This window comes from Sus scrofa, chromosome 1 (assembly GCF_000003025.6).
Source record: "Sus scrofa isolate TJ Tabasco breed Duroc chromosome 1, Sscrofa11.1, whole genome shotgun sequence".
Classification (NCBI taxonomy): Eukaryota; Metazoa; Chordata; class Mammalia; order Artiodactyla; family Suidae; genus Sus; species Sus scrofa.
In genome coordinates this window covers 113997634-114023563 of record NC_010443.5, presented here as the reverse complement: position 1 = coordinate 114023563, position 25930 = coordinate 113997634, and the positions used below count along the sequence as shown (strand labels likewise).

At 39.8% G+C, this 25930-nt stretch overlaps 1 protein-coding gene across 3 annotated transcripts in view; it reads right to left on the bottom strand.

Moving 5' to 3' along the window:
• ALDH1A2 (aldehyde dehydrogenase 1 family member A2) overlaps positions 1 to 25930 on the bottom strand; it is a 104338-nt gene that overhangs the window by 13496 nt on the left and 64912 nt on the right. The window lies entirely within an intron of this gene.

Genomic DNA, 25930 nt, shown 5'->3' with positions numbered 1-25930 from the left:
GATAGATAGATAGATAGATAGACGTTATGTCTTTGCTTAGACCTAGGGCAATAGGATTCTAAAAAGCCAAGGATCCGTCTTTTTTTGAGCAATACCTATTTATCTAGAATCCAGGCAAACAATAGGCTGAATGTGAAGAAAGCATTTCCCACTGCGTAGACTCACATTTCTAATAAAACTCACAGTGTCATGATGAAATCACAGATGCACTGCCTAGAACCCCCATTCAAGGAAGAACATACTGCCTCGGTGGCCACAAATGGTGTCAGCACCTTCAGAGTCGCCTCAGCCGAAAAGAACTTCTTTGCCCAAGGGGAAGATAACCCCTCAGGTGTCCCCCATCCACTTCCTGATGGTGGCAGGAGAATAAGGCCCTGTGCTTTCAGACCACCTGGTGCAGCGGCTCTGAGAGACCATGTCTGCTCCACCACACCCATGTGTTTGGCTGAAGCCGTCAGGCCTGAATTGCAGCTCACCTTCCCCTATGTCAACTCCCCTTCAGCTGGACAAACTCCATCTCAGTGACCCCTCGCAGAATACCTGACCTAAACAGGGTACTGCTCTACAAGAGGGCAGACGTCACTTTAGGGAAAGTGCTGAGCCACCATGTAGCTCTTAAAGACAGTTTGCCATTGTTGAGATGAAAAGTGTTACTTGTGCCTGGAACCCTACTGAAAATAAAGTATTTTTAAAGCCTGAGGAAGAGAAAGGTTAAATATGTGTTGGACTCCTCTGGCCTCTGGTTGAGATCTGCAGGTAGGATGGCTAACTCCTCAGTGTAGAGTTGTAATTAAGAGAAAAGGATCTGGAGCCTGGGTTTTTTACTCACTATATCACTTCGCGACTGTATGACTTTGGGAAATTTTTTTATCTTCTCTGACTTCCATTCCCTCCTCTGTAAATGGAGCTAAAAACATTATCTACATCACAGTTCAGCTGTCCTGAGGAAGAAGTGATTGAAGATTGTGGCTCTCAGAACCCAGACTGGCGGACAGAAAGTGCCCGCACAAGTTGGGCACATGCAGGCGTGAGAAGCCAGGGTCCTTCTTTCACGCTCCGTGCAGAAAAATGAGGTGGCTGTCAGGGGAGGGCCTGCTGGACCTTCCAGAGCAGGTCTCTGTCCGTGGCTCTCAAGCTGTCCATGCACAGCAATTACTTCAGAAAGACACTGGAGAAACTCTCTGACTTGGCACCAGTCTCCCAATATCGCTCATTAGCTGGATTAAATGCTTTTATGTATTTTATTATTGCTTGACCTCATGGCAAAAAGCTTTAGAAAATATACTCTCACTCTGAGGAAATCTAACCTTGAGGAAAAAATAGTGATGTCTCTGAAAGAGATAAAATTAGACTCTTAGATGCAGAACCCTGTTACTCACCAAGATGTTAAGAAACACTGACATCTGGCCCTAAAGGTGACAGGGCAGCCGTAAGCCCGCAGCCAGACTGCCCTTCCCCACAGGGCCAGCTTGTTTCTCTTGTAGCTCAAGATAAGCTCCCTAGGAAGATGGGCTAAGAAAGGCCCCATTCTCAGGGAAACATGCTCTCTCTCCTACAAGAAGAAAGTAAAGATACACAAGGAAAGGAGAATCTGGCCCTCCTTTCTGCAGGAGAGCAGCAGTCAGGGGAGAACATGATTGAAGCCTGACACTCTAGCAGAGGGAACTCCCACCCCGACTCCCACCGAGCAGTGGGGCGGCAGCAGGTGGAGCAGCAGCATGTTGGACAGCAGGCCTGCAACCTAGAATGCTTGGCTCCCTCTGCCCTGAGGAATCCATATTAACCGATGGGGACTCACTTTAAAGTCCAGGAAGATAAAGAGACAAGTGCCTTCTCAAAGAAGACAATCACTGGAAGTCATGAGCATTATTATTTTTTAAAACTAGCATTTACTGAGCTGGTGTGTATCATTAACATGTGTTCATGCATTTAAGTCTCTCTAAACCCCTACGAAGTAGGTACTATCCCATTTTGAGGAATAGTAAACTCAAGAGTCAGAAGTCAATGGGTGCTACCAGGTAAGCCAGCTGGTTACTGGCAGAGCCTGGTGGACTCTGTGCCGGCTGACTCCAGGGCCTTGCCTTCCTTAACCTCCTCCCAGCACTCGGCCTCCCTTTCCATATTTATTGAGAACCTAATGCATACCACATATTACCAAAACCTTATCTTTAAACTCCAAATTGATTTAGGAGTAGGAATACCACTTTTTACACACATAAATAATGATCACAATTCATCTGTTATAAAACTTCTGTTTTTGCCTCAGACTGACATTTGAAAAACAGGAAAAAGTAAGGAGAAATCATGGGTTTTACACATAGGAAGACACTGAATAAATGTTTAGAGTTGAGAAAGAAAGTGCTGGCCCAGGGGCATTATATTTCTGTTAGCCCTACTCCCTGACATTCATCAAAGTGCTCTATGGGTTATTTGTTGTACTAGGAGTATTGTCCAATGACTAGTATTTTCATGGCTACAGTAACTATACAAATATCTTGCTCAGTCTCTGGTCATCAGAGAAGAATAACTAGGAATAATTTTTCCTGTGTCAGTGCTTTGCCAGCCTTTCCTTAGAAACTAAATTTGTGCTAAACACTGCAAGGCGAAATCTCAGATGAATAATGCTTTTCCTTTTCATCTTTGGAAGAAGGTCAAGTTGCATCCCAGCCTCAAGAAAGAACTGGATATGTTAGGCTTCCATCTGGAGTCGCCTCAGGACAGGATACTCTGAAAAACCTGTTTTTCACCAATCCCCTTCATACGACACATACTCCTGCTTCTCCTGCTAAATGCCATGTGCAATGCTGGGCATAGTTCCTTTCTGACAGGGAACTCAAAGCTAAAAGAATTCCCACGTAAACCTAACAGGTGTTCAGTAAGTGCAGAAAAATCCAGGCTTGATTTAATATTAGACCTGAACAGTGAAATTATGGTTGTGCAGCGCTTTGTAATATAACCCAGTCAGGCTCCTCTGGGCCTTACCCAGAGAAGGGGGCTAGGATGCAACCACCTTCATTAATTACATTATACTCTCAGTTTCCTAGTCAGACCCTCTTTGGATGAATTCTCCCTGCAAATGGAAATGAGTCTAAGTGGACCCTGCAGGGAGGCACTCCTCACTGTCATTACCATAAGGGGGAGGGGAGAGAGTAGGAAGAACAGATGCAACTGCAAAGCAGGGGATTCTTAACAGGAAAGAGTAATGCTTAAAAACAAAAAGTTCATGTGAGAACTGACTCTTATAAAATACGGGAGGTCCTGTGCAAACCAACCTGAAATATTACCTGTACAAATCTCATATTTATGGAGTAAGAAAGTCTAGGAAAGAATGAAATACAAACATCAAAGACCTGGGATTAAGTGGCTCATCTCAGAAAAGCAATAAGTAGGGTTCCGTGGGAATGTGCATGTGCTTTGCCAGTCATATTTATACACGACCAGATGAGGTGGGAGCACATGGTGAGATAAATGAGGCTCCAGGATGCACAGGTCTTCTGAGTGGTTCAAGTCAGATCAATAGGGATGGATTTCATAACATCAAGCCCTATTCTGATAAACAGGCAATCTGTGAGATAAAAAAGAAACAGCTGGAAAAACTAAATCCTTTAGGAGAATACAGATTAAATATAATAAAGGCACAGGCACCAAATTTTGAGTTCATCATTGCCCTTTTTTCCCAATCAGAAAAGATTTCACAATATATACTCTTATTATACATCCTATGCTATTTCTGACAACCTAGCTAATCATAATCATACCCAGGTTCATGGACTGCAGTTTGGCCCAAAGGAGTGAGAATTCTGAGTTACTGCAAGCTCTGGCTTGGCTCCTACTAACCTTTGATTTGGAAAAGACACTTCACCTCCTTGGGCCTCAGCTTCTTATCTGATAAATGAAGACACACACCAAGCAGTCAATCTGGCCCCTAGTACTCTGGTTAGTTGGAAGAGTTAAAAAACAAAAAAATAGGGCTCCTGGAGCCTCTGGTCATTCTGAGAATCTGTCCACAATTCTGGATTTTTCTTGTCTTACTGAGCAGAACTAGTTTTCATAGAGGCAACACAGCTGCACTGGACAGAAGATAAACCTGATCTTTTTCAATTTTTCACAAAGACCTCATTATGAAAGAGCAAGTGATAGTGTTCCTATCATGTGGTGTCTTAACTTCGCACTCCCTGCAGAGTCTCTCAGCTGTATCTGTGTACCCCAAAGAGGCAAGGGCGGGGAACCGGGCGCTCGCCCACACATGATAGAACTGGGCTAATTCTCAGCAGGAATGTTGGCACAGATCAACTCTGACTCCCTTCTCATTTTGAACAGTCTTCAAGATTGATATCAGGAATATCCCTAGTGGAGCCACAATGTACCAGAATCGTGCTCATGGCAATGCAGCAGGGTAGGAAATGCAAACTGGAGCTTTGCATGGAAAATGATTTGTTATTCAGGACAAAAAAGACCATGGAAGGCTTTCCATGCCCTTTTTGTTCAAGGCTGTTGCTCCCTGAACAGTTTCTAAAGTTCAGTAAAATTTTTCTTTTTATTCATTAGTTAATTACTCATATTTCTAGAGTGGGTTTCTTCTCAGAGATATTTCTTTTTAATTAGTTAATGACACATATTAGGATGGATTCCTTCTCTGAGATATGCCACCTTTTAAAATGGCATGTTTTAAATATGTCATTAAAAATGGAAAAATCTCCAGTAGTAATCAATAAACAGGTTGAAAATGAATGTTTTTTGCAATACATTTCATTTCTTAAACCCCAAATGGACTGACTCTATGCCTCTTCCCTCCTCTCCTTTCTTGATTTTCATTGTGCTACTGGTTCTGACAGTGACAGAAATAGAAATGCCCCAAATATGTATAACTGGACATTTCTTGTCTTTCTGAAATACCCAGAAATAATCTGCTCAGATTTGCATCAGAAAGTAATAGGAGCAAGGCATCTAAATCATTCTTTTAATTTTCGGGATAACAGCAATTTCAAAACTTCACGTGTGAAATTCAGGCTATGAAAACCAATGCAGCCGCCGTTCACTACATTTCAGCCCCTCTCCTCCCATTCCTACCACCACATACACACTCATCACTCCAGCACATGAAACCACTTGACCTTCCTGGAATATGACTTTGTCTGGGTTGTTCCCTCTGCCTAAAATGCCTTTCCTCTCCTTGCTTGCTCACTTTTCCAGTCCTACCTATGCCACCTCCTCTGAGAAGCTAGTTTTCTACGTCTATCCTCCCTGAAGGATTTGGTGTTTCTCCTTCTCTGATCTCACACAACTCTCATACTGTTCTTGTTTAATAGCTATCTTCCCTACCAGACTGGTTTTGTAAGCAGAAGGATTCTGGATATACACACACAGATATACACACACAGATTTTCAGCAACATTTGAAGAGTCAATGAGCCGAACAAGAGAACTGCTCTCAAGGTCTCAGGAAATCAGAGAAGAAAGATAAAGTCTTTAGGAAACAGAAGTGAGAGATTGGAACACAGGTCGCCTATGTCCAGGGCTTTGCCTTGCTACAACTGGCAGAGTGATCTTGAGTCTTCCTCTTCTTGCTTACCTTGGGCTGAAATTTCCACATCTTTAATGAAGGAGATGGCTTCATAGTTCTGACAATGGCTGCACATCAGAGTTCCCAGAGCATTTAAAACCTTTTTCTATATCTAGGATCTATGTCCAGAGATTCTGATCATCTTCATCTACAGTGGAGCCCACAGACATGGGTATTTTAACGTGCTGCTAGGGTTAAGAATCACAGGCTTAATGAATCTTTTTTTTTTTTCTTTTTAAGGCCGCATCCAAGGCATGTGGAGGTTCCCAGGCTAGGGGTCAAATTGGAGCTACAGCTGTCGGCCTACACTACAGCCCCAGCAATGCCAGATCTGAGCCATGTCTGTGACCTACACCACAGCTCATGGAAACACTGGATCCTTAACCCACTGAGTAGTCCAGGGATCAAACCCACATCCTCATAGAGACGGCATGAGGTCCTTAACCTGCCAAGCCACAATGGGAACTCAAGATTAAAGGATCTTTGGGGGCATTTCCCTCATACTGTCTCTAACCTTTCACTGCTGGTTCTGTTTTCCAACTGTCTAACATTGTCATTTATTGTGCTCCTATTTTGTGCTGCCTGTTCTCACAAACATTCAATCCTCATGGCGATTCTGTGAGGCAAGAATTATTACTCCACTTCAAAGCTGGAAAAAACAAAAACAAAAATCCTACAACTCAGGTCAAGAAATGACTTGCTGACAGGCACCCTTGGAGTGGCAGAGCCAAAACTGGACTCAGACTGCCCATACCAAGCATGGGGTCTTTTTACTCCATGATAGCTTCTCTCTGTGGCTCCTGCTTCTCTTCCCCAGGTGTTGTCCTGGGATTTGATTCTCTCTGCTAGGAGCAGAATTCTGGTTGCTAAACAGACTAACCATAACTAAGAGACATTCTAGATCAACTGCTCTGTACACTTAGCCTCCCTCTGTTACTTAAGATTCTCCCTTTCTATTACAGATAAATTTTAAAAAATCAAGATTTTTATATCGGGGGGTCTGCTTTGATGGGAAGAGGACTGGAATCCTCATGTCAAAGGTACTTCCTGTTCCCACTAACATGGAGAACTAAAGGGATGGTTCTCTTAGGACCTGTTCATACTTAGCCTGAGCTATGAGGAGAGAAGTCTCCTGAAGAATAAATCAAGGAATCTCAGCTAGCAGGCAGAGGCTACAGCATACCCTTTCTTATTCTTTGGTACTCAAGTTTTTAGTTAAATATTAAAGAAGAAAAGGAAGAAAGCTAGTAATTTAAAACCTGTACATCCAAAGGTTTTGACACAACAAACTGGTATTTTTGATTCAAATTCTGGATTGCTTGCTACTATACACATATAACCTTAGAAAGAAGCTCCTAAGCTGTTTCTAAAAAGTAACTAAAACTGTATGTAGCAGGCAACTTCCTCCCACCTACAAAGAGGGGTGAGGCTACCCAGAGGAGAGGGCTGACCTGATTCATTACTCAAGCAGCAGAGAGGGTGTCTGTAACATGTAAAATGACATTCATCTCACTTAGGAAATGAAAGGAGAACCCCGGCTGCGTAAATTAGAATCAGTGATAATACAGCTGTTAGCTACAAACATTTGTTTGGCATGAATCAATCTGGACTCTCCCGTAGTTTGCTTTGATGGTCTCTCTACTATCTTGTTGACTAATGATGAAATCATGGTTTGTTAACCTAACTGAATTAAGAAAACATCATACCAAGCAAAATGAAAACTCTTTTCCTGCACTTTATTGAGGTTGTTTATTGACTCTGTGTTTATAAGACCCTTTCATATTCACTTATTAAATATTTATATTCATTGCTTATGTATTTAGTTGCATAGAAGAAATTAATCCTATCTTTAATCTGAGTAACTGTTTGCTTTTTAAAGGTCCTATGCTAAAGTAAAATGGAAAGCAGCCACCTCAAATATACTTCTTGTTGCTGACTGTTCCAGACAGTTTGTGCTGTACCAACAGATCCCTTATACTAGGATAAACATTACAGAAGTCACATTAAAATCCATATTTAAGTGATACTCTCTGGAAGACTCTATACAATCTCTCAAGTAGCCTACAAAATTAAGAGAGGAAGGATGAATAAAGAAGCAAGAAACTACAAGCTGTAAAGGCATTTGGGAATTACATGATCATTAGATTTGCCTGTGCAAGTTCTCCACTTGCCACTATTAATATGATAATTATAAGCTGGCTTTCAGAGACTAGTCAAATGCTTCTCCCTCTGGTCCTTAATCTCCCTCAATGAGATCATCCCAGAAAAAAACTAGGAGATAACTCCAGATGTCACAGAACCGGTTTCCCTCCAAGTGGATGTAAACCCCTCTAGAGAGAAATATCAAATGCAAGCTCTGTCAGAAAACTTCAGGTGAAACTTGCTCTGTGCACACCGCTATAAGCTACCTCACTATGGGAATGTTCCCAAGCGCAAAATACTTCACGGGGCCACCTTCCATCTTATTCTCTTTCCCAAAATCTCCCTTTCTCTCTCAGCTCCCCCGTTGGATATCTGCATCTCTGAAGATTACATAGTTTTTAATGTTCTTCCCGTGAAGATAAAGAATTTCCTATATTATATAAAACAACAAAATAGCACTATATGCCTTTTAGAATGGCTCAAATGATAAAGACTGACCATACCAAATGCTGGTGAAAATATGGAGATGCTAGAAATCTTATACACTGCTGCTAAGATGTTACACCCCCTGTGGAAAATAATTTAACAGTTCCTGAACCTAATATGATCAAGCTAGTCCATTCCTAGGTATTTACCCAAGAGAAAAAAGAACATATATACATATACACACGCATTCAAGGACTGGCCATGAAATGTTCATAGAAGCTTTCATTTGTAGTACTCCCAAACTGGAAACAATCTAAATGTCCTAAATGTCCATCAATAGGCCAAGGGACTACTACTCAGCAATAAAAAGGAATGAATTATTGATACACATGGAAAAATATGTATGATCTCAAGTGTGCTGAGTAAAAACAGACAAAATACATTGTATGTTCCTATTCACTTAAAATTCTAGAAAATGCAAACAATCTACAGTGGCAAAAAGCAGATCAGTGCCTGGGAATGTGGAGGAGGGGTAGAGGGAAAGATGAGAGAGATCACAAAGGGGCAGTAGGAAATGCTTAAGGGTAATGATGTAGGTACAATGTGAAGGTTTTACGGGTGGACACATATGTCAAGACATACCAAACTGAATACTTTCAACATGTGAAATTTATTGTATATCAATTATACCTCAATAAAGCTGTTAATAAAGATACACCAAGCAATAAAAATGTTATTAATTATGCCATACATCTTTTTGTTGTCCTTTGTGGACTGTTGGTGGGGAAATAATATTGAATCAACATGACTATTTAAAATATGATTAACAGTTTTAACTAAAAAGCAGATGGTGGGGTTCCCATTGTGGCTCAGCGGAAATGAACCCAACTAGTACCTATGAAGATGCAGGTTTGATCCCTGGCCTGGCATTGCTGTGAGCTGTGGCGTAGGTTGAGGACATGGCTCGGATGCTGCGTTGCTGTGGCTGTGGTGTAGGCCAGCAGATCCTATTCCATCCCTAGCCTAGGAACTTCCATATGCCCTGCATGTGGCCCTAAAAAAAAAAAAAAAAAAAAAAAAAGAAGACAAATGCATTAGAATAAATTAAATAAATTTTAAAATAATTAATGTCTGAAAGGGAAAGAATAAGAGGAAAAAAATAAACTTAAGGAAAGCAAGTGGTAGTGAAAATAAAGAACAGATTAGATGCCAATAAAAAAATTATTGGAAGTAAAAGGATGGCAATTTTTGAGATTATGAATTTAAACAGGAATAAAGTATACTCATAGAAGTATGGTCCTCACTTACCTGCACAGAACAAAATCACTGAGCTAAGAACTCACTAGGTAGACAAAGGAGCTGTGGTCATCTGGGGCAGAGGAAATGGCACGTACAAAGTCATAGAACTGTGAAAGGCAAGTCACCTTTGGGGGTTACAAGAAGTACTCATAAGGCTAGAAACACAGGAAGGTGCAGGGGCCATGTTGTGAGTCAATCTGTTACCCGGAGCTTAAATATTCAGGTAGAGATGTCTACTCTACAGTTACAAATGAAAGCCTGGAGCTCAAAAGAGGTTATAACTGTAACTGAGCTATTTCAGGGAAATATTCTAAATTACATACTGCACTGACTCACTTGATTACTTTCTTATTGGTAAATAAAAAATTTAATGGACCAGAGATCCTGTTGTGGCTCAGCAGAACCCAACATAGTGTCCATAAGGATGCAGGTTTGATCCCTGGCCTTGTTCAGTGGATTAAGGATCTGGAGTTGCTGCAAGTTGTGGAACAGGTCACAGATGCAACTTGGATCTAGAATTGCCATGGCTGTGGCACAGGCCTACAACTGTAGGTCCGATTTGACCCCTAGCCCAGGAACTTCCATATGCCACAGCTGCAGCTATAAAAAGAAAAAAAAATTAATGGACTAACTACACTACTACAGGTAAAACGTCTTTTACACTGATAGTCTTACAAGGGAGGCAGAAGAGCTGGAGTGGAAAAATGGTGTTTAATTTCCATGTTCAAAAACCAAGTGTTACGATTGAAGTAAATCTTAGACCTTCCCTTAGGAATACTGCTTTTATGTGGATGAAGGGCTAACTCAGCAAAAATTGCTTAAGAAGAAAATCTGACCGGTTAAACCTGGAGGGTAAAGTTTTCCATGAATCTATCAGCTGATTTCTCTGGGCTCCCATAAGGAACCTATGCAGAGGGGCCCATAATGATCCTAGGGGCGTAATGAGCTGTAATGGCACTGGAGCTGTGCTAAACCTATAGAACTCTGGGAAACAGAACTAGAGCCCAGGAGAAGACAGGGAGAAGACAGGGAGGATTAAGTTCATGAAGAACTCAGGTGATTTTACCAAAAATCAGTTCTATGCTCTGCATGCTGGGTTAACTTCAAAATTCCTCCATGTGTAAGATAAAGTGTGACTTAAGGGCATCTTTACCAGAGCTGGGAACACAGGAGAGACTCAAAGTGCTTACTGGATGAAAAGAGGAATCTTAGTTCTAAGATCATCAAAGTCACGGCTCTTGCAGCTAGAAAGCCTATTACTGCCCTTCTGTGATTATTGCCCTTCTGTACTGGTGGCTCCAGTACAGGAGGAGCAGGAATGAGGGAACACATCATTAACTACAAACAGACTGAAAAGTGGCACAGGAGTATCTCTGTTTCTTGTTGATGAGGTACAGCTTATGGACATAGGTCTTGGCACTTTACAGTTACATTGCATGAGTTACAGAGTCTTTCTGAGAAATATAGTCAAAGCAGAAGTCTGATGCACTTTTAGAACTATTCGTATATTTCTAATAAAATACTGGCATTTTTGCGGTTGTTTTTTCGTTGGTGAGAAATTCATGGATATAGGGATGGCTTTGGACTGTGCACTTGCTTTGCTAAACTAATTCTGAATTCATCTTTTTTCCTTTGGGTGTTCAGGAGAGATTGTATTGCTGAAAATACAGACACAGCTGACAATGTGAGTGGTATCTGTCAGCTTACACAACGCTTTATTTTAGCACAGGTTAACAAACTCAGAGCTGTAACTTGTTCCCTTCAAATGGGCCTGGGAAAATATTCTAGAGTACGACCCAGCTATTCAAATTATGTGTGAATTAATAATTCTTAAATGATAATGAACATAAGAATTACTAAGAAAGCTTATTGAAATAAGAATTCCTGAAACCACTTCCAAATCTTCTAATTTAGAAGATTCTGAGTGGTGCTCAGGAATCTGTATTTAAATAAGTCATTCCTCTCTCCCCCAGCTCCACCACTCCTATTACTGTAGGTAAGGTAATAACCCTACTAAAAAAAAAACAATCGTAACTACATTATACTTTGCCGAAAAAAAAAATTTCTCCCTACACAAGGATTCAATTCTGGAAAACTGGTGGAAGGAGCAGCCCAAGATCTAGGCCACAGTGAAATCATAAGTGAGTTTCTTAGTAGGTATCAACTGTCCTCTTAAAGCACTATCTAAATGGAGTGTATTATTCCAGTTTAAAAAAAAATGTCAAGGGAGTTCCCGTCGTGGCGCAGCGGTTAACGAATCCGACTAGGAACCATGAGGTTGCGGGTTCGGTCCCTGCCCTTGCTCAGTGGGTTAACCATCCGGCGTTGCCGTGAGCTGTGGTGTAGGTTGCAGACGCGGCTCGGATACCGCGTTGCTGTGGCTCTGGCGTAGGCCGGTGGCTACAGCTCCGATTCAACCCCTGGCCTGGGAACCTCCATATGCCGCGGAAGCGGCCCAAGAGATAGCAACAACAACAAACAACAACAACAAAAGACAAACAAAAGACAAAAAAAAAAAAAAAAAGTCAAAATCAGTTTATTCAAGCAAGCACCCAGGTGACCTTTTAAAAAAGTGAAATAGAATAGCAAAAACAAAACAAAAATAAACACTTACTAGAAGACAAAAATATTTGTAAAATATTTATAAAAGTCATGAAACAAGTAAGAGGAAAATAAAATTGCTCAAGGAAAGCAGGAATTAGTTTTTGACAAACATATTCCTTGCAAATGGATTCAAGTAGAATCAGATTCAACCAATATTTATTGAATTCTTACAATATGCCAGGCAATAGGACTGGAACTTTTGGATACACTATCTTGATTAATCCACAAATAAACATGCAAGGAGTTCTTCACAATCCCTCTTAATAGATGAAGAAATGAGAGATCAGAAAGATTAAATAATTTGCCACAGGTCACACAGCAGGACAGCTAGGATTTGATCCAAGGTTGGCTGAATCCAGCCCCCTTCTATATTACTCCACATTTCCCCCAAACTAAATTGTTGTATAAACTTCATTTAAAAATAAACAGAAAACAATGACAGCTAATATGTACTGACATTTTACTAATAGCCAGGCCCTGTGCTTAATAAACACTGTAGATACACTAGCTTATTTCGTTCATCCCCACAATCAACAAATTAGGTACAATAATCCCTTATCTATAGACAGGAATCTGATGGAGAAGATTAAATATTAACATGTACTGTGAACAAATCCACACCCCCATTAGAGAGGTTTAAATTATGTTGAGTTTCCTAATTTGGGGATCTGATATATTTAATCTTGATTGCTTTTAGAATGATTTGAAGACTCTGTCATTTCTTATTGAAAAAGTGATCCTTCCATTTTTTTTTTTTTTAGAGGTGGTATTATGCAGCATTTCTTCAAGCTTTCATTCTAACAATGCCATGAGGAGTACTTTACTTTTCTTTAAGAGACTCTAAATAAAGGATTGAAAGAAATAAACTCAAGCTGAACTACATTAAAGCTCTAAACTCCCTAAGCTAATGTAAAATTCTATGAGGAGATGCAAACTATTGCCTTTGGAATGGATAAGCAATAAGATCCTGCTGTATAGCACTGGGAACTACATCTAGTCACTTATGATGGCTCACGATAATGCGAGAAAAAAGAATGTATACATGTATGTGTGACTGGGTCACCCTGCTTGACAGAACACTGTAAACCAGCTATAATGGAAAAGAAAATCATTAAGAAAAAAAAATTCTAGGAGGAGGTCTTTTTGGTCATGAGACTGATTAGACTGATTATTAACACTTCAGCTCAGTTATTACCTTTGCTTATTATAAACCAATGGACAGTTTTGTAGATGGAATTTAACTTGGCCTGAATGTAGGTGAGAGCAATATAATATGAGAAGTAGAAAGATGGTTCATGGAAAATGGATATAGGGGAAAACCTAATATTTTACCTTTTGAATATAAAAATACTTCCACTAGAACACTGGAATTATGTGTTTAGCAGTCACTGAACATCTGGTTCCAGCACTGCCTCACTCTACCAAGTATTCTAGGAAATCAGATATACAGTAACTCCTCAGTAAGTTCCTCTTAGGGCTGTCCCTGCCCCCCTACTACCCTATCTCTATAAGGCTTTTCACTTCATAAGTGATTTTAAGGATTCACACTGATTAGTATAAAATCTATAGCTCTGGAGTTTAAATGCTTATTAAAAACACAGCTGACTAAAACGCAAAAAAGAAGGATATTGCATCTGCTGTTGAAAGACAACAGTGAAATCTAACATCCCACTTTACATTACAGCAAAACATGTATCAAGCTTTTTGAAAGTGCTAGACCTTAATATCAAGGCACAGGAAATGGTTATGAGAAATGAATACCAGTATTTGTTGATTATCTGTCACAACTCACAAGGGTTCCCACAGCTAGGGTTCCTTTCCTCCAAGTTCTTTTTGTACTTTGGTTCCCATATCACACCGCCATAATTTCACTGTCTCTGAAGAGAAAAGCAAGACAGACTTATATCTTCCCTAGTTGTGAATATTAACAACTGCGGAATTAAGATGTAGATTACTTCTTCTTAAATAGTGTTACCTTTGAATGAAGTAGCTTTTCATTTAAATTTAAATATCTTGAATTAATGATATTTCTCTTTAGTGCACAGATAGATACATTTAAAAACCATGTTGATCAAGAGAAATTTAGTTCAGCCTTGATCTCAGAAAGCATCTTCGAAATCAGGAAATGTTAAGTAAATGGTGCAGAATTATTCTTCTCTTCCTCCACGCTCTCATATACGTTGAGATATAATTAATAAACCATAAAATCTACCTTTTAAATGTACAATTCAATTTTAGTATATTCAGACAGTTGTGCAATCATCACAATTACTACTACTATATGATTCCAGAACATTTCATCATCCCAAAGAAAATTCATATCCAGTAGTAATCACTCCCTAGTCTCCCTTCTTTCCAACCCCTAGAAATCACTAATCTACTTTCTGTCTATACATTTGCCTATTCTTGGCACTATGTAGAAACAGGACTACACAATACTTGGCCTTTTGTGACTGGCTTCTTTCATTTAGCATATTTTTAAGATTCACCCATGTCATGGCATGTACTGGTACTTCCTTCACTTTTGTGTCTTAATAATATTTCATTGTATAGATATAGTATATCACATTTTGCTTATCACCTCATCATTGGATGGACATTTTGATTGCTTCCACATTTTGGCAATTAGGAATAACATTTCTTTATGTTTCTAGGTGGTGTTATATTTTGTCAAATGCCTTTTCTGTATCTGTGAGGATGATTGTGTGGTTTTGTCCTTTAGTTTATCAATGTGGAATATGACATTAACTGATTTTTTTTGGATATTAAATGAACTTTGCATTCCTGGGATAAATCTCACGTGGTCATGGTACATAATCCTTTAAGTCATTGATTTCTGTTTGCTAGTATTTTTTTGAGGAATATAGCATCTATTTTCATAAAGGATGTTAGTGTATAGTTTTCATGCGATGTCTTTGTCTTAAAGGTCTTCTACACTCTGGCCTCAAATTTTAAATTAAAAATTATTTTCAATGGCTTCATTTGCAGAATATTACTTTCTAGTTCATCTGCCTCCCAACGTTTCTCCTCAACCCTTTCCAACCTCTTCCCTACTCCACTAAGACTTTCTGAACTTTCCAACCTCTAGTTGTTGGCTACTACTGCTACTTCTTCCTAATTCACTCTACTTACCCATACCCTCCAAGACCTGTATCAAATCCTTCTTTTTCTTGAAGCCTTGACAGACCATCTCATTTTGTAGGATGCTAATGACATATTAAATACTATCATTTGCTTATTGCTTACAACTTATAAAATTCGTTTTCCTTTTAATTCTTACAACCCTGAGAAGTGTGTGCTTACTCTTAGGCAAATTTTGTATAGAATTAAGTGGTCCATAATTATACAGCTACAAAGTAAAAGATATTAAACTAATTATATAGCTACAAAGTAAAGATATTAAACCCTAAGCTATTGGTGGCTTTTTTAAAGAAAGAAAGTGTACCACTAATACACCATCTTTGAGCTCTGAGATCAAGCTTTTATTTCCCAAGTTCAGTTTTTCCTCCTTTGAGTACCTAAGAAGTACTTTCAATGCATGCTGACCACATATCAGATGCTACTTTCGGTAGTGAGAAAAATGACTAAAGGACAGACTCTAAAGAGAATGCAATCCCTCAAATTTGTATTTATAACCAGGAGCTGTAATCTCCAAAAATCAAAGCTAAAAGAGTTCCTGTCGTGGCTCAGTGGTTAACGAATCTGACTAGGAACCATGAGGTTGCAGGTTCGATCCTTGGCCTTGCTCAGTGGGTTAAGGAGCCGGCATTGCTGTGAGCTGTGGTGTAGGTCACAGATGGGGCTCGGATCCTGCATTGCTGTGGCTCTGGCGTAGGCCGGTGGCTAGGGCTCCGATTTGACCCCTAGCCTGGGAACCTCCATGTGCTGTGGGAGCGGCCCTAGAAAAGGCAAAAAGACAAAACAAAACAAAACAAAAAAAAAAGCTAAAAAAAATCAACACTAACTGATAAGCAAATTATATCACTCAAAGAGATTAGAAACCAGTCACTGCTGGGACTAAAGTACTTCAGAAATAGTCTATATCAAGGAAACCAAGGACGTTCTAAATCCAAACATCTTTAGGGTTGTATTCTTAAGACTAGTTATATCAACAGAAGCATATGAAACTTGTAACCTCATTGAAATAACATAACCAACTTGAGGTAATTTAAACTATGAGAATAGGTGCTCTACCTGAAACCCACTTAACCAAAGGCAATTTAGACTATCAGTGGTGATTATGGGGAACTTTTAAAAAACACCAAACATATTTCTTAAAACTGAATTGGACATGACTCTAATATTTCCCAAACTGAATGGAATACCTATTTAAATTGGTATTTTAAGGCTTCCCAACATTATCGGAAGCTTAAAACTGCCTCTTTGCAAAATAAGATTTTAAGATTAACTGATATAAACTATTAAAGAAAGATAAAATAGGGGGAGTGGCCAAGATGGTGGAGTGGGAGAATCCTGAACTCACCTCCTCCCTCGAGCATACCAAAACTACAATTTACAGAATAATTATTGGTGAGAATGACCAAAAGACTAGTAAAAAAGATTTTCTACAACATTACAGGAGATGGATAGGAGGGGCAGAGAACAATATATAGTCAAGACTCATACTGCCAGATAGGTAACTCACAAACAGGAGGATCATTACAATTGCAGAGATGCTCCCCAAAGAGCCAGGGGTCTGGACCCCATATCAGGCTTTCCAGCTCAGGGATTCTGCACCAGGAAGACAAGACCCCAGAACATTCAGCTTTCAGGAGACCCAGAGAGCTGTTGTAAATAAAGACTCCATTCCTAAAGAGCACACACCACGTGTGTGCTGAGACTCAAGGCAGAAGCAGTAATATGAAATGAACCTGGGTCATACCCACCTATGTTATCTTGGGTAACTCCCAGAAAAGCAGGAGGTAACTGAGACTCATCCTGGGGACATAGGCACTGGCAGCAGCCATTTTTGGGAGCTGATTCTACCATGAGAACACTTCTCCTAGCAAGTGCCATTTTGGAATTCTCCTTCTAACTTATTAGTACCTGGCCCTGCCCACCAGCCAGTTGGCTCCAGTCCTAGGACACCCTGGGCCAAGCAGGAACTAGTGGGGTAGGGACACAGACCCATCCACTGGCTAGGCTCCTGCTACAGGACACCTTGAGCTGCCAGATACCCTGAGACTAGCCCCAGTCACCAGAGGGTTCAGGACCCTGCCTACCTACCAGTACTAGCCCCAGGCCCCCAGGACCACCAGTGAACTCACACCATTCCAAGGAACCCTGGGTGCCACAGTTAGAGACCCAGGACCTTGCTCCATCCACAAATGGTCTGTCATTAGACCTGGAATCTAGCCTCACTCAAAAGTGGGAAAGCACAAGCCCTGGGACCTCCTGTCCCCTAGCCCTGCCCAGCACTGGTCAGGACCCAGACCACTTACCAGCAGGCTGACACCATCTCCAGAACTCCTGGCCCTGAAATCAGCCACTCCTACCCTTGGGGCCATTTCTGCTCACCACTGGGCCAGCTCTAGCCCCAGGATCCTTGAAGCTCTGGAGCCAGATGCCCTGTGACCCAGCCCTGCCCACCAGAAGCCAGCAACCTCTGCATTAGGCCTACCTAGCAACCAACCAGGCCAGGGGCTAGCCCATGCCTAAGTATGCCCACAGTAGTCGGCTTGCCACAATGGAAGGGCCCACAAAGTCCACAGAGAGAGCCCCTTAGAGCATGTAGCTCTCGTGAACACAGGGGAGTGCACTGCTAGGTCCCATAGGACATCTCTTACATTAGGCCACTTTTCCAAGATCATGAAACATAACCAACATATCAAATACATAGAAATAAAAACAGATAATTAGGCGACATGAGGTGACAAAGGAATATGTTCCAAAAAAAAAAAAGAATAAGATAAAATACCAGCAGAAAAACTATGTGAAGATAAGCAATCTACCCAATAAAGATTTCAATATAATAATCATAAATATGCTCAAAGAACTTGGGAGAAGAAGAAATGTATACAATGAGAATTTTAACAGAGTTAGAAAATATAAAGAAGAACCAAACCGAGCTGAAGAGTTCAATAACTGAAATAAAAAATACACTGAAAGGCATTGAAAGTACACTGTATGGTACAGAGAAGCAGATCAGTGAACTATAAGACAGAGTAAGGGAAATCACCCAAGCTGAACAGAAAAAAGAAAAAAAATTAAATGAAGACAGTTTAAGAGACTTCTGGTCCAACACTAAATGTTAACATTCATATTAACATTCATTATTATAGAGGTCCCAGAAGAAGAGAGAGAGAAAGGAGCAGAGAACATATTAGAAGATATAATAGCCGAAAAGTTCCCTAACCTAGGAAAGGAAACAGACATCTAGGTCCAGGAAGTAGAGTGTCCCCTACAGGATTAACCCAGAGAGGAACACATCAAGGCACATTGTAATTAAAATGGCAAAAATGGAAGATAAAGAGAAGATACTATGAACAGCAAAGGAGGAGTCCCCATTGTGGCTCAGTGGTTAACGAATTTGACTAGCATCCATGAGGACGTGGGTTTGAGCCCTGGCCTCACTTAGTGTGTTAAGGATCTGTGAGTTCTGGTGTAGGTTGCAGATGTGGCTCATATCCTGAGTTGCTGTGGCTATGGTGTAGCTCCAATTAACCCCCTAGACTGGGAACCTCCATATGCCATGCGTGCAGCCCTAAAAAGACAAAATAAATAAATAAATCAATAAACTACTAAAAAAAAACCTAGCAGAGGAAAAGCAACTAGTTATGTATAAGAGAACTCCCATAAGACTATGAGCTGACTTTTCAGCAGAAATTGCAAGTCAGAAGGGAGTATAGCACAATATATTTAAAGTAATGAAAGGAAGAACAACCTACAACCAAGAATATTCTACCTAGTAAGACTATCATTCATATTTGAAGGCGAGATCAAGAGTTTTATAAGCAAGTAAAAGTTAAAGGAGTTTGGCAGCACAAAATAGGCTTTACAAGAAATGTTAAAGGAAACTCTCCCTCTCTAAGCACAAAAGGCCACAACTAGAAATACAAAAATTATGGAAGGAAAAAATTTCATGGATAAAGGCAAATATATGATCAAGATAGTAGATCAACCACTTATAAAGCTACTAGGAAGATTAAAAGACAAAAGTAGTATAAAATCATTTATATCCAGAATAAGTAGTTAAAGGAAACACAAAACAAAATGTATCATGCTGGTTTCTCTGACTTATATCTGCTAGTTCATATGCCTGCTGGCAAAGGTTAGGCCCAGTCCTGGATGAAACTGTTAATTGGGAAAATCCTGAAAATCTCTAGTTAAAGCTGGGAGACCAATCTGCTAACTTACTATATGATTAGGCTCTGGCAAATACTAGATGACTTCATCAGGCAATTTCTAGGACTTTTCCAAAGCCTGTTGATTGGGACAAAATTCAAGCTTACACACAAAAATCTGATAAACTTGTTCATGACTAGTGTAATCAAATTCAGGTTGTTAAGGAAAATTCAGGTCTTCCTTCAAATGTTGATCCTACCTGGGCATCTTATAACTTTATGTTTATTAATGAGTTGAACTGATACCTTTCTTTCTAATATAAAGGACCAAGATGGAATGGGAAACTATGCCTACTCCAGGTTTAGGTAATCTGGTAAGCCAGCTCTCTCACACTCTAGAGGAGTCACCGAAAAGAAAGACCAACAAAATTCTTAATCTTCAAATCCAGCAAATGAAGTCCTCTAAATGAAACCAAAACCCTCCTATTTTCTGATATCTTTTGCAAAAAAAGCAGGACATTGGAAACGAGACTTACAAATTCAAGCACTTCTGACAGCTCTCTAATGAGCCTTTCCATCATCCTCCCAATTCTCAATGAAGTGGCTCTGAGGAACTATAACGGCTCTTCCCAATTCTCTATCTTATTCATTTTAGAGAAATGCTTCTCCAGATCAGGGATGAAACTCTTTCAATCCTAACTGACACCAGAGCCACACTTTTAGTGCTCAACTCTAGTACTATCAAGCAGCTCCTGCCAAATGGTACTAAAGCAGTTCAAATAATGGGGATATCTAGTGAATCTCAAGAGGTTCCTGTCTCTGAACTGACTGCCTTTTCTTTAAACCTTTGAGAAATACACACCTTTTTTCTCCTTAGTTTCTCCACCTCTATTTTCTGCTGAGACTTCTTAGAGAAGTATCACGCCATAATTTCTTTTTCCCAAAAGACGGGAAAAAAATCTAGAAATTTATAGTAGACATCAAATCAGCCAACTAGGTAAATTAAATGATCCTCTGATATCTTTTGTTTGTTCCTTCTCTAATGGTATTAGAACTGACTCTGGAAACACTGATTATTTGTCTATTTTATGTGATTGACACACTGCCTACTGTGTTAAGGAGGCAGATGACAGTCTATTTTAAATCATCTACAACCTCCTCATAGGCAAAATGTTCGACTAATATTGGCAAAATTCACAGTGCACCTCCTATCAAGATTCAAACATCCCTTAAAACCTCTTCCCCAAATTAATCAATATCCTATAAGTAAAAAAGCCTTTCAAGGCACAAAGCCCCTAACAGAAGATTATGAAGTTTGAGGCCTCATTATCCCTTGTAGTAGGCCTTATGATACTCCAATTTTACTGGTGAGAAAACCTAAGGGCCAAGGGTGGAGGTTTGTCTGGGTGAAATAAACAACCCTGTTATCTCTCAACACCCTGCAGTTCCTAACACTCATGCATTAATAACATCCACCCCTGCCAGAAGTAAATTCTTTATTGTAACTGATTTATGATGAAGCTACCTTTTTGCTTTCACATGGGAAGAAAAATAATTCAACCAGGGAAGTAATGCCTGAGGGTTTCACTGAGAGTGCTTATTTCCTACAAATTTTGAAGGCTTACTTGGATGATAAAAGTTCCCCAGGGGTTCTACTTTGCTGCAATATGCATTACTTGCTTCTTTGCTCTCCTTCTCAGGTCTCCTCACAGTAGGCAGCGTCCACTTGCTAAGGTTTTTAGCCTTAGAGGGACATAAGGTCACCAAGAAAAAACTCTAGTTTTCCTAAACCCATGTTCGATATTTAGGCCATGTGCTAACAGAACAAAGGCTTTGCCTAGATACAGATAAACTTCATGGTGTCCTAAATTTTCCAAAACCCAAAACTAAGCTCCAACTGTGAGGTCTTCTCAGGCTAACTGGCATCACCAAAACTGGATACCAAATTTCTCTATGACCAAACCTCTTTGTTTTACTGAAGAATAATAACGCCAATGCAATTTTATGGGAAGAACTGAATGACATCACCTTTAGGGCCTTAAGGGAGAATTTAAAGAATCCATCTGCACTTAAGGCATCCCCATTATCAGCTTCTCTTTATCCTTTTTGTATATAAAAAAAGAAGGGGAGTTCCCGTCGTGGTGCAATGAAAAAGCATCCAACTATGAACCATGAGGTTGCGGGTTCGATACCTGGCCTCGATCAGTGGATTAAGGATCCGGAGTTGCCGTGAGCTCTGGTGTAGGTCGCATATGCGGCTTGGGCCTGGTGTGGCTGTGGCTGGCAGCAACAGCTCCAATTAGATCCCTAGCCTGGGAACCTCCATATGCCGCAGGTGCAGCCCTCAAAAGATAGAAGACAAAAAAAAAAAAAAAAAAAAAAAAAAAGGAAGGGAATGTTCTTGGGGTACTCACCCCAAAACAAAGGGACCACCACTAACCCATAGGGTATTACAACCAGCAACTGGACCCTGTGGTAAAACAATACCTCCCTTGCCCCAGAAACATTACTTTTTAGCAAATGCTACCAAGAAAACTGTTATCGGATCCCATTAATCATTTTTGTACCTCAAACTCATCTGAATTCTCATCACATTGGACATTTCTCAGTCAGCTGCTTTGCCTCCTATGAAGTCCTTTTGTTAACTTCTCTTCACATAACTCTTTTGCATTGTAATAACAGTAACCCTGCTACTCTTATCCTTTGTCACTGATGAAGTTCCTTATGACTGCTTAATGCTGACACATCACCTCCTGCCTCCTTGGGATGATCTGCAGGAAAATGCTTTGGATAGCACTGACTTCTCATGATTCACTGATGGTTTTCATTTAAAAGGTGACAATGACAAATACTGTGCTGGGCATGCTATTATAACTCCTTTTGATGTTGTTGAAGTAGCATCTTTACCTATGGCTACTTTGGCTCAATAGGCTGAATTGAATTACACACTTAGACAAATATTCTTGTATTTTAGCCAAGGGCAAAAGTGCCAATATTTATACTGATAGTAGATATGTTTTGTAGATATGTTTTGGAACACTGTGGAAGCAATGTGGCTTCCTTACTTGTGGAAATAATATTTAAAATGGCCCTTATGGGGTGGAAATCCTGTGAAATCAGATTGTTATGATCATTATACAACTACAGATGTGATAAATTCATTTGAGTAATAAAATAAATAAATAAATAAATAAAATAAAATGGCCCTTACATTCAGGAATTACTGGATGCAATACTTCTATCTGCTACTTTAGATATTATTAAGATTCCAGGGAATTCTAAACTTGACTTTCTGGAAACTAAAAGAAATCACCTTGCTGACATTTCTGCAAGGAATACTGCCCTTAAGGGAACCAACAACAGCCAAACCTCTGTCATGGTCCAAAGGGATAGTTTCCCAAATGAAAACTTAGAAAATCTGTTTAAAGAAGCCAAACACAACTGGACTCAGAAAAGGAAAAGCAGGATTGGAAATTCAATAATTCTTGGCTTCATAAAAAGAGAAAGCTCTGGTTTGGACCAAATAATAACTCAGTCCTAGTGAAGAGTCTAAAATTCCCATTCCTAACACCATTGTATATACTTTAAGCCATTGGTCTACTGACAACATGACAGCATTCATGAATCAATAACAGTGGAGAAATATTAAGAAGGCTGCAATAAGTGCCTACCTCGCTTATCCCACTTGTCTGAAATACAACCCAGAGAAGCCTGTTTGTACTACTCCTAGACATTTTAAACTATCTAATGAAAAGGTGAGGTCTGGCAAATTGATTTCATACAACTTCCTCTGTCCCATGGATATAAATATGTTTTAGTCCAGTCTGTATGTTTTCACACTGGGTTGAAGCCATCTCTTGCAGACAGGCTACTGCATCTTTTGCAGCTAAAGTCCCTTTGAAAAAGATTATCCTTACCTGGGGAATTGTTCTTGAACTTCAGAGTGATCAAGAAACCATTTTACAGAGTTGCCGTCGTGGCTCAGTGGAAACGAATCTGACTAGCATCCATGAGGACACAGATTCGATCCCTGGACTTGCTCAGTGGGTTAAGGATCCAGCATTGCTGTGAGCTGTGGTGTAGGTCACAGACGCAGCTTGGATCCTGCAATGCTGTGGCTTTGGTATAGACCAGCAGCTACAACTCCAATTCGAACCCAGCCTGGAAACCTCCATATGCTGCAAGTGTGGCTCTAAAGAAGACAAAAGACAAAAAATAATAAGAAGAAGAAGAAAGAAAGAAACCATTTTACTAGTCAGGTGTTTTAACAAGTGTGCACTGTTTGGTAAGTTCTACAACACTTTCACTGGGCTTCCCACCCTCAACTCTCTAGTTTAGTCAAGTGCACTAATGACATTATTAATTCTCAATAGCAAATGAAGAGAGTCCCTCAAAATATCTTGTCCAAAAGCATTACCATAGATCAATACAAAGACGAGATACTCCAATATTGCAAAGGACTAGTTGCTTCTATTAAAAATAACCATGTTTTGGGAGTTCCCATCATGGCGCAGTGGTTGACGAATCCGACTAGGAACCATGAAGGTGTGGGTTTGATCCCTGGCCTCACTCAGTGGGTTAAGGATCTGGCATTGCCGTGAGCTGTGGTGTAGGTTGCAGATGTGGCTCAGATCCCGCGTTGCTGTGGCTCTGGTGTAGGCCAGTGGCTACAGCTCCGATTCGACCCCTAGCCTGGGAACCTCCATATGCCGTGGGAGTGGCCCAAGAAAAGGCAAAAAGACAAAAAAATAAATAAATAACCATGTTTTGGTATAGCAATCTTTCTACAGCATGCTCTCAGGAGACAAAGGCACTGAGTATCACACCTTGCAACCTGGAAATTTTATCTATTGGAAAAGACAATTCTAGTAAGACTTTATCCAATCTTGCTGGAAAGATCCCTAACAACCAACACTTGTGCCACTGAACTGTAGGGAATAGACTTTTGGATTCATGTGATATACCTAAAGAAAGCAGCAAACTCTGACTGGAACTTCATATCATCTGGCACCCTGAAAATGATGATTTCCTGGAAGTGAAGCAGACAACATCTGATGAGAGAGATTTCCCCAAGATAATCTGGACCAGGCTGGTTGGAAACTTGCTTGCCATACCCTTAATGATGACATAATGCTTCAGAAGATCTCCAGTGTCTATGATCTTGATAACACATAAATTTTAGATAAAAAGTGCCTGAGAGTCCTCCTCCCTTGTTACTAGAATATGACCTCAACAGATTTTCAATCTGTATACTTGCTCTCTGATGTAGGAAACTATACCCAAGATCTTCCTTGGTATTGAGAGACAAGAAGTTGCTAAAACCAGAAAACTGGACTCTTGGTCAGTAATGCTTTCAGAGAACAATCTTGATCAAAAGGGGGAAATGTAAAAATTAATAAACAAAAAACACAATTAAAATGGAGTTAGAAGACCAGAAGGGGGAGCTCTATCACCTATGACAATAGCAAAGCCTAACAGGAGGAAGAAAGATTTCTTGCGTAGAAAGAGTTCATCCAAGGAGAGGAGACTACACAACTGAGTCAATGAAAATCTACCATACTTTAAACTCTCAATCCCTCCAATGGACTCTGTTTACTACAGCCCTCCAACTTCCTTTTCCCTTCTTTAAAAGAGCCCTCCTCTCCTTGCTGTAGAAGGATTTGTATGGCTGCAGACTCCAAATCACAGTGTTTTGCTAATTCTGAATAAACCTATTTTAGCTGTAGAAATAACTAGCAGTCTATTTGTCAAAAACTGTCACTGGACTCTCTCTCCCACTGTAAACAACTAGAAAAGTCATGAAATTGTTTTCTTCAAATGGCATATCAGGCAGTATGGGACTATGTTTCTAGAGAGTGAAGAAACAAAAAAGGGAAGACCTTTATGCCAAAAGACTTTCTAAATTTCAGCATGGGATGAGGAGATCAAAAAATAGAACATGGTGGTCTCAATTAATTAATTAAATATATCAGAGTTTACAGAGAAAGGTAGCTAAGATGTACAGGGACCAGAGGGCTAAGAAAATGCAGTCCAGAAATCTGATGGAGGACCCGGTGAGTCTGTGGTTGAAGGCTAAGTTGGGTAAACATATGGTAAGACTTCACAAAACTGGATAAAGAATAAAGACCAGGTAATTTGTATGCTGAATAATCCTCAGAGCTCATATAGGACTGGGGACGTTTGAGTTCTGACTGGCCAAAGTGGAAAGACCGAGTTGAACTTTGGAACATTGAGTAGAAACTCCAGAAGGATCCTAACTTTATAATTTTAGTAAATTTAGTATCTTAGTGAAGAATAAACTAGTGCTTAACAAAGCTTAAAAATGAAGTGTCGACAACACTGTAAATCAATACTTTAACAAAACTTTTAAAAATGAAAAAAATTAAAGGTCAAAAAGGTCAAGTTGTGCTGCAAATGACTTAACAATCTGACAGAGAAAAAAAAAAGCCTAGCATTCTTTAAAGAAAAACAAAACACACAGGTTCAATAATGTAATGCTCATAATGTTCAGCATTCTTTCAAAAATTGATATAAAAAAGGCATATATATTTGAAAAATATGGTCAAAATTTTCCAAATTTTATAACAATTATAAACTCATAGATCCAAGAATTT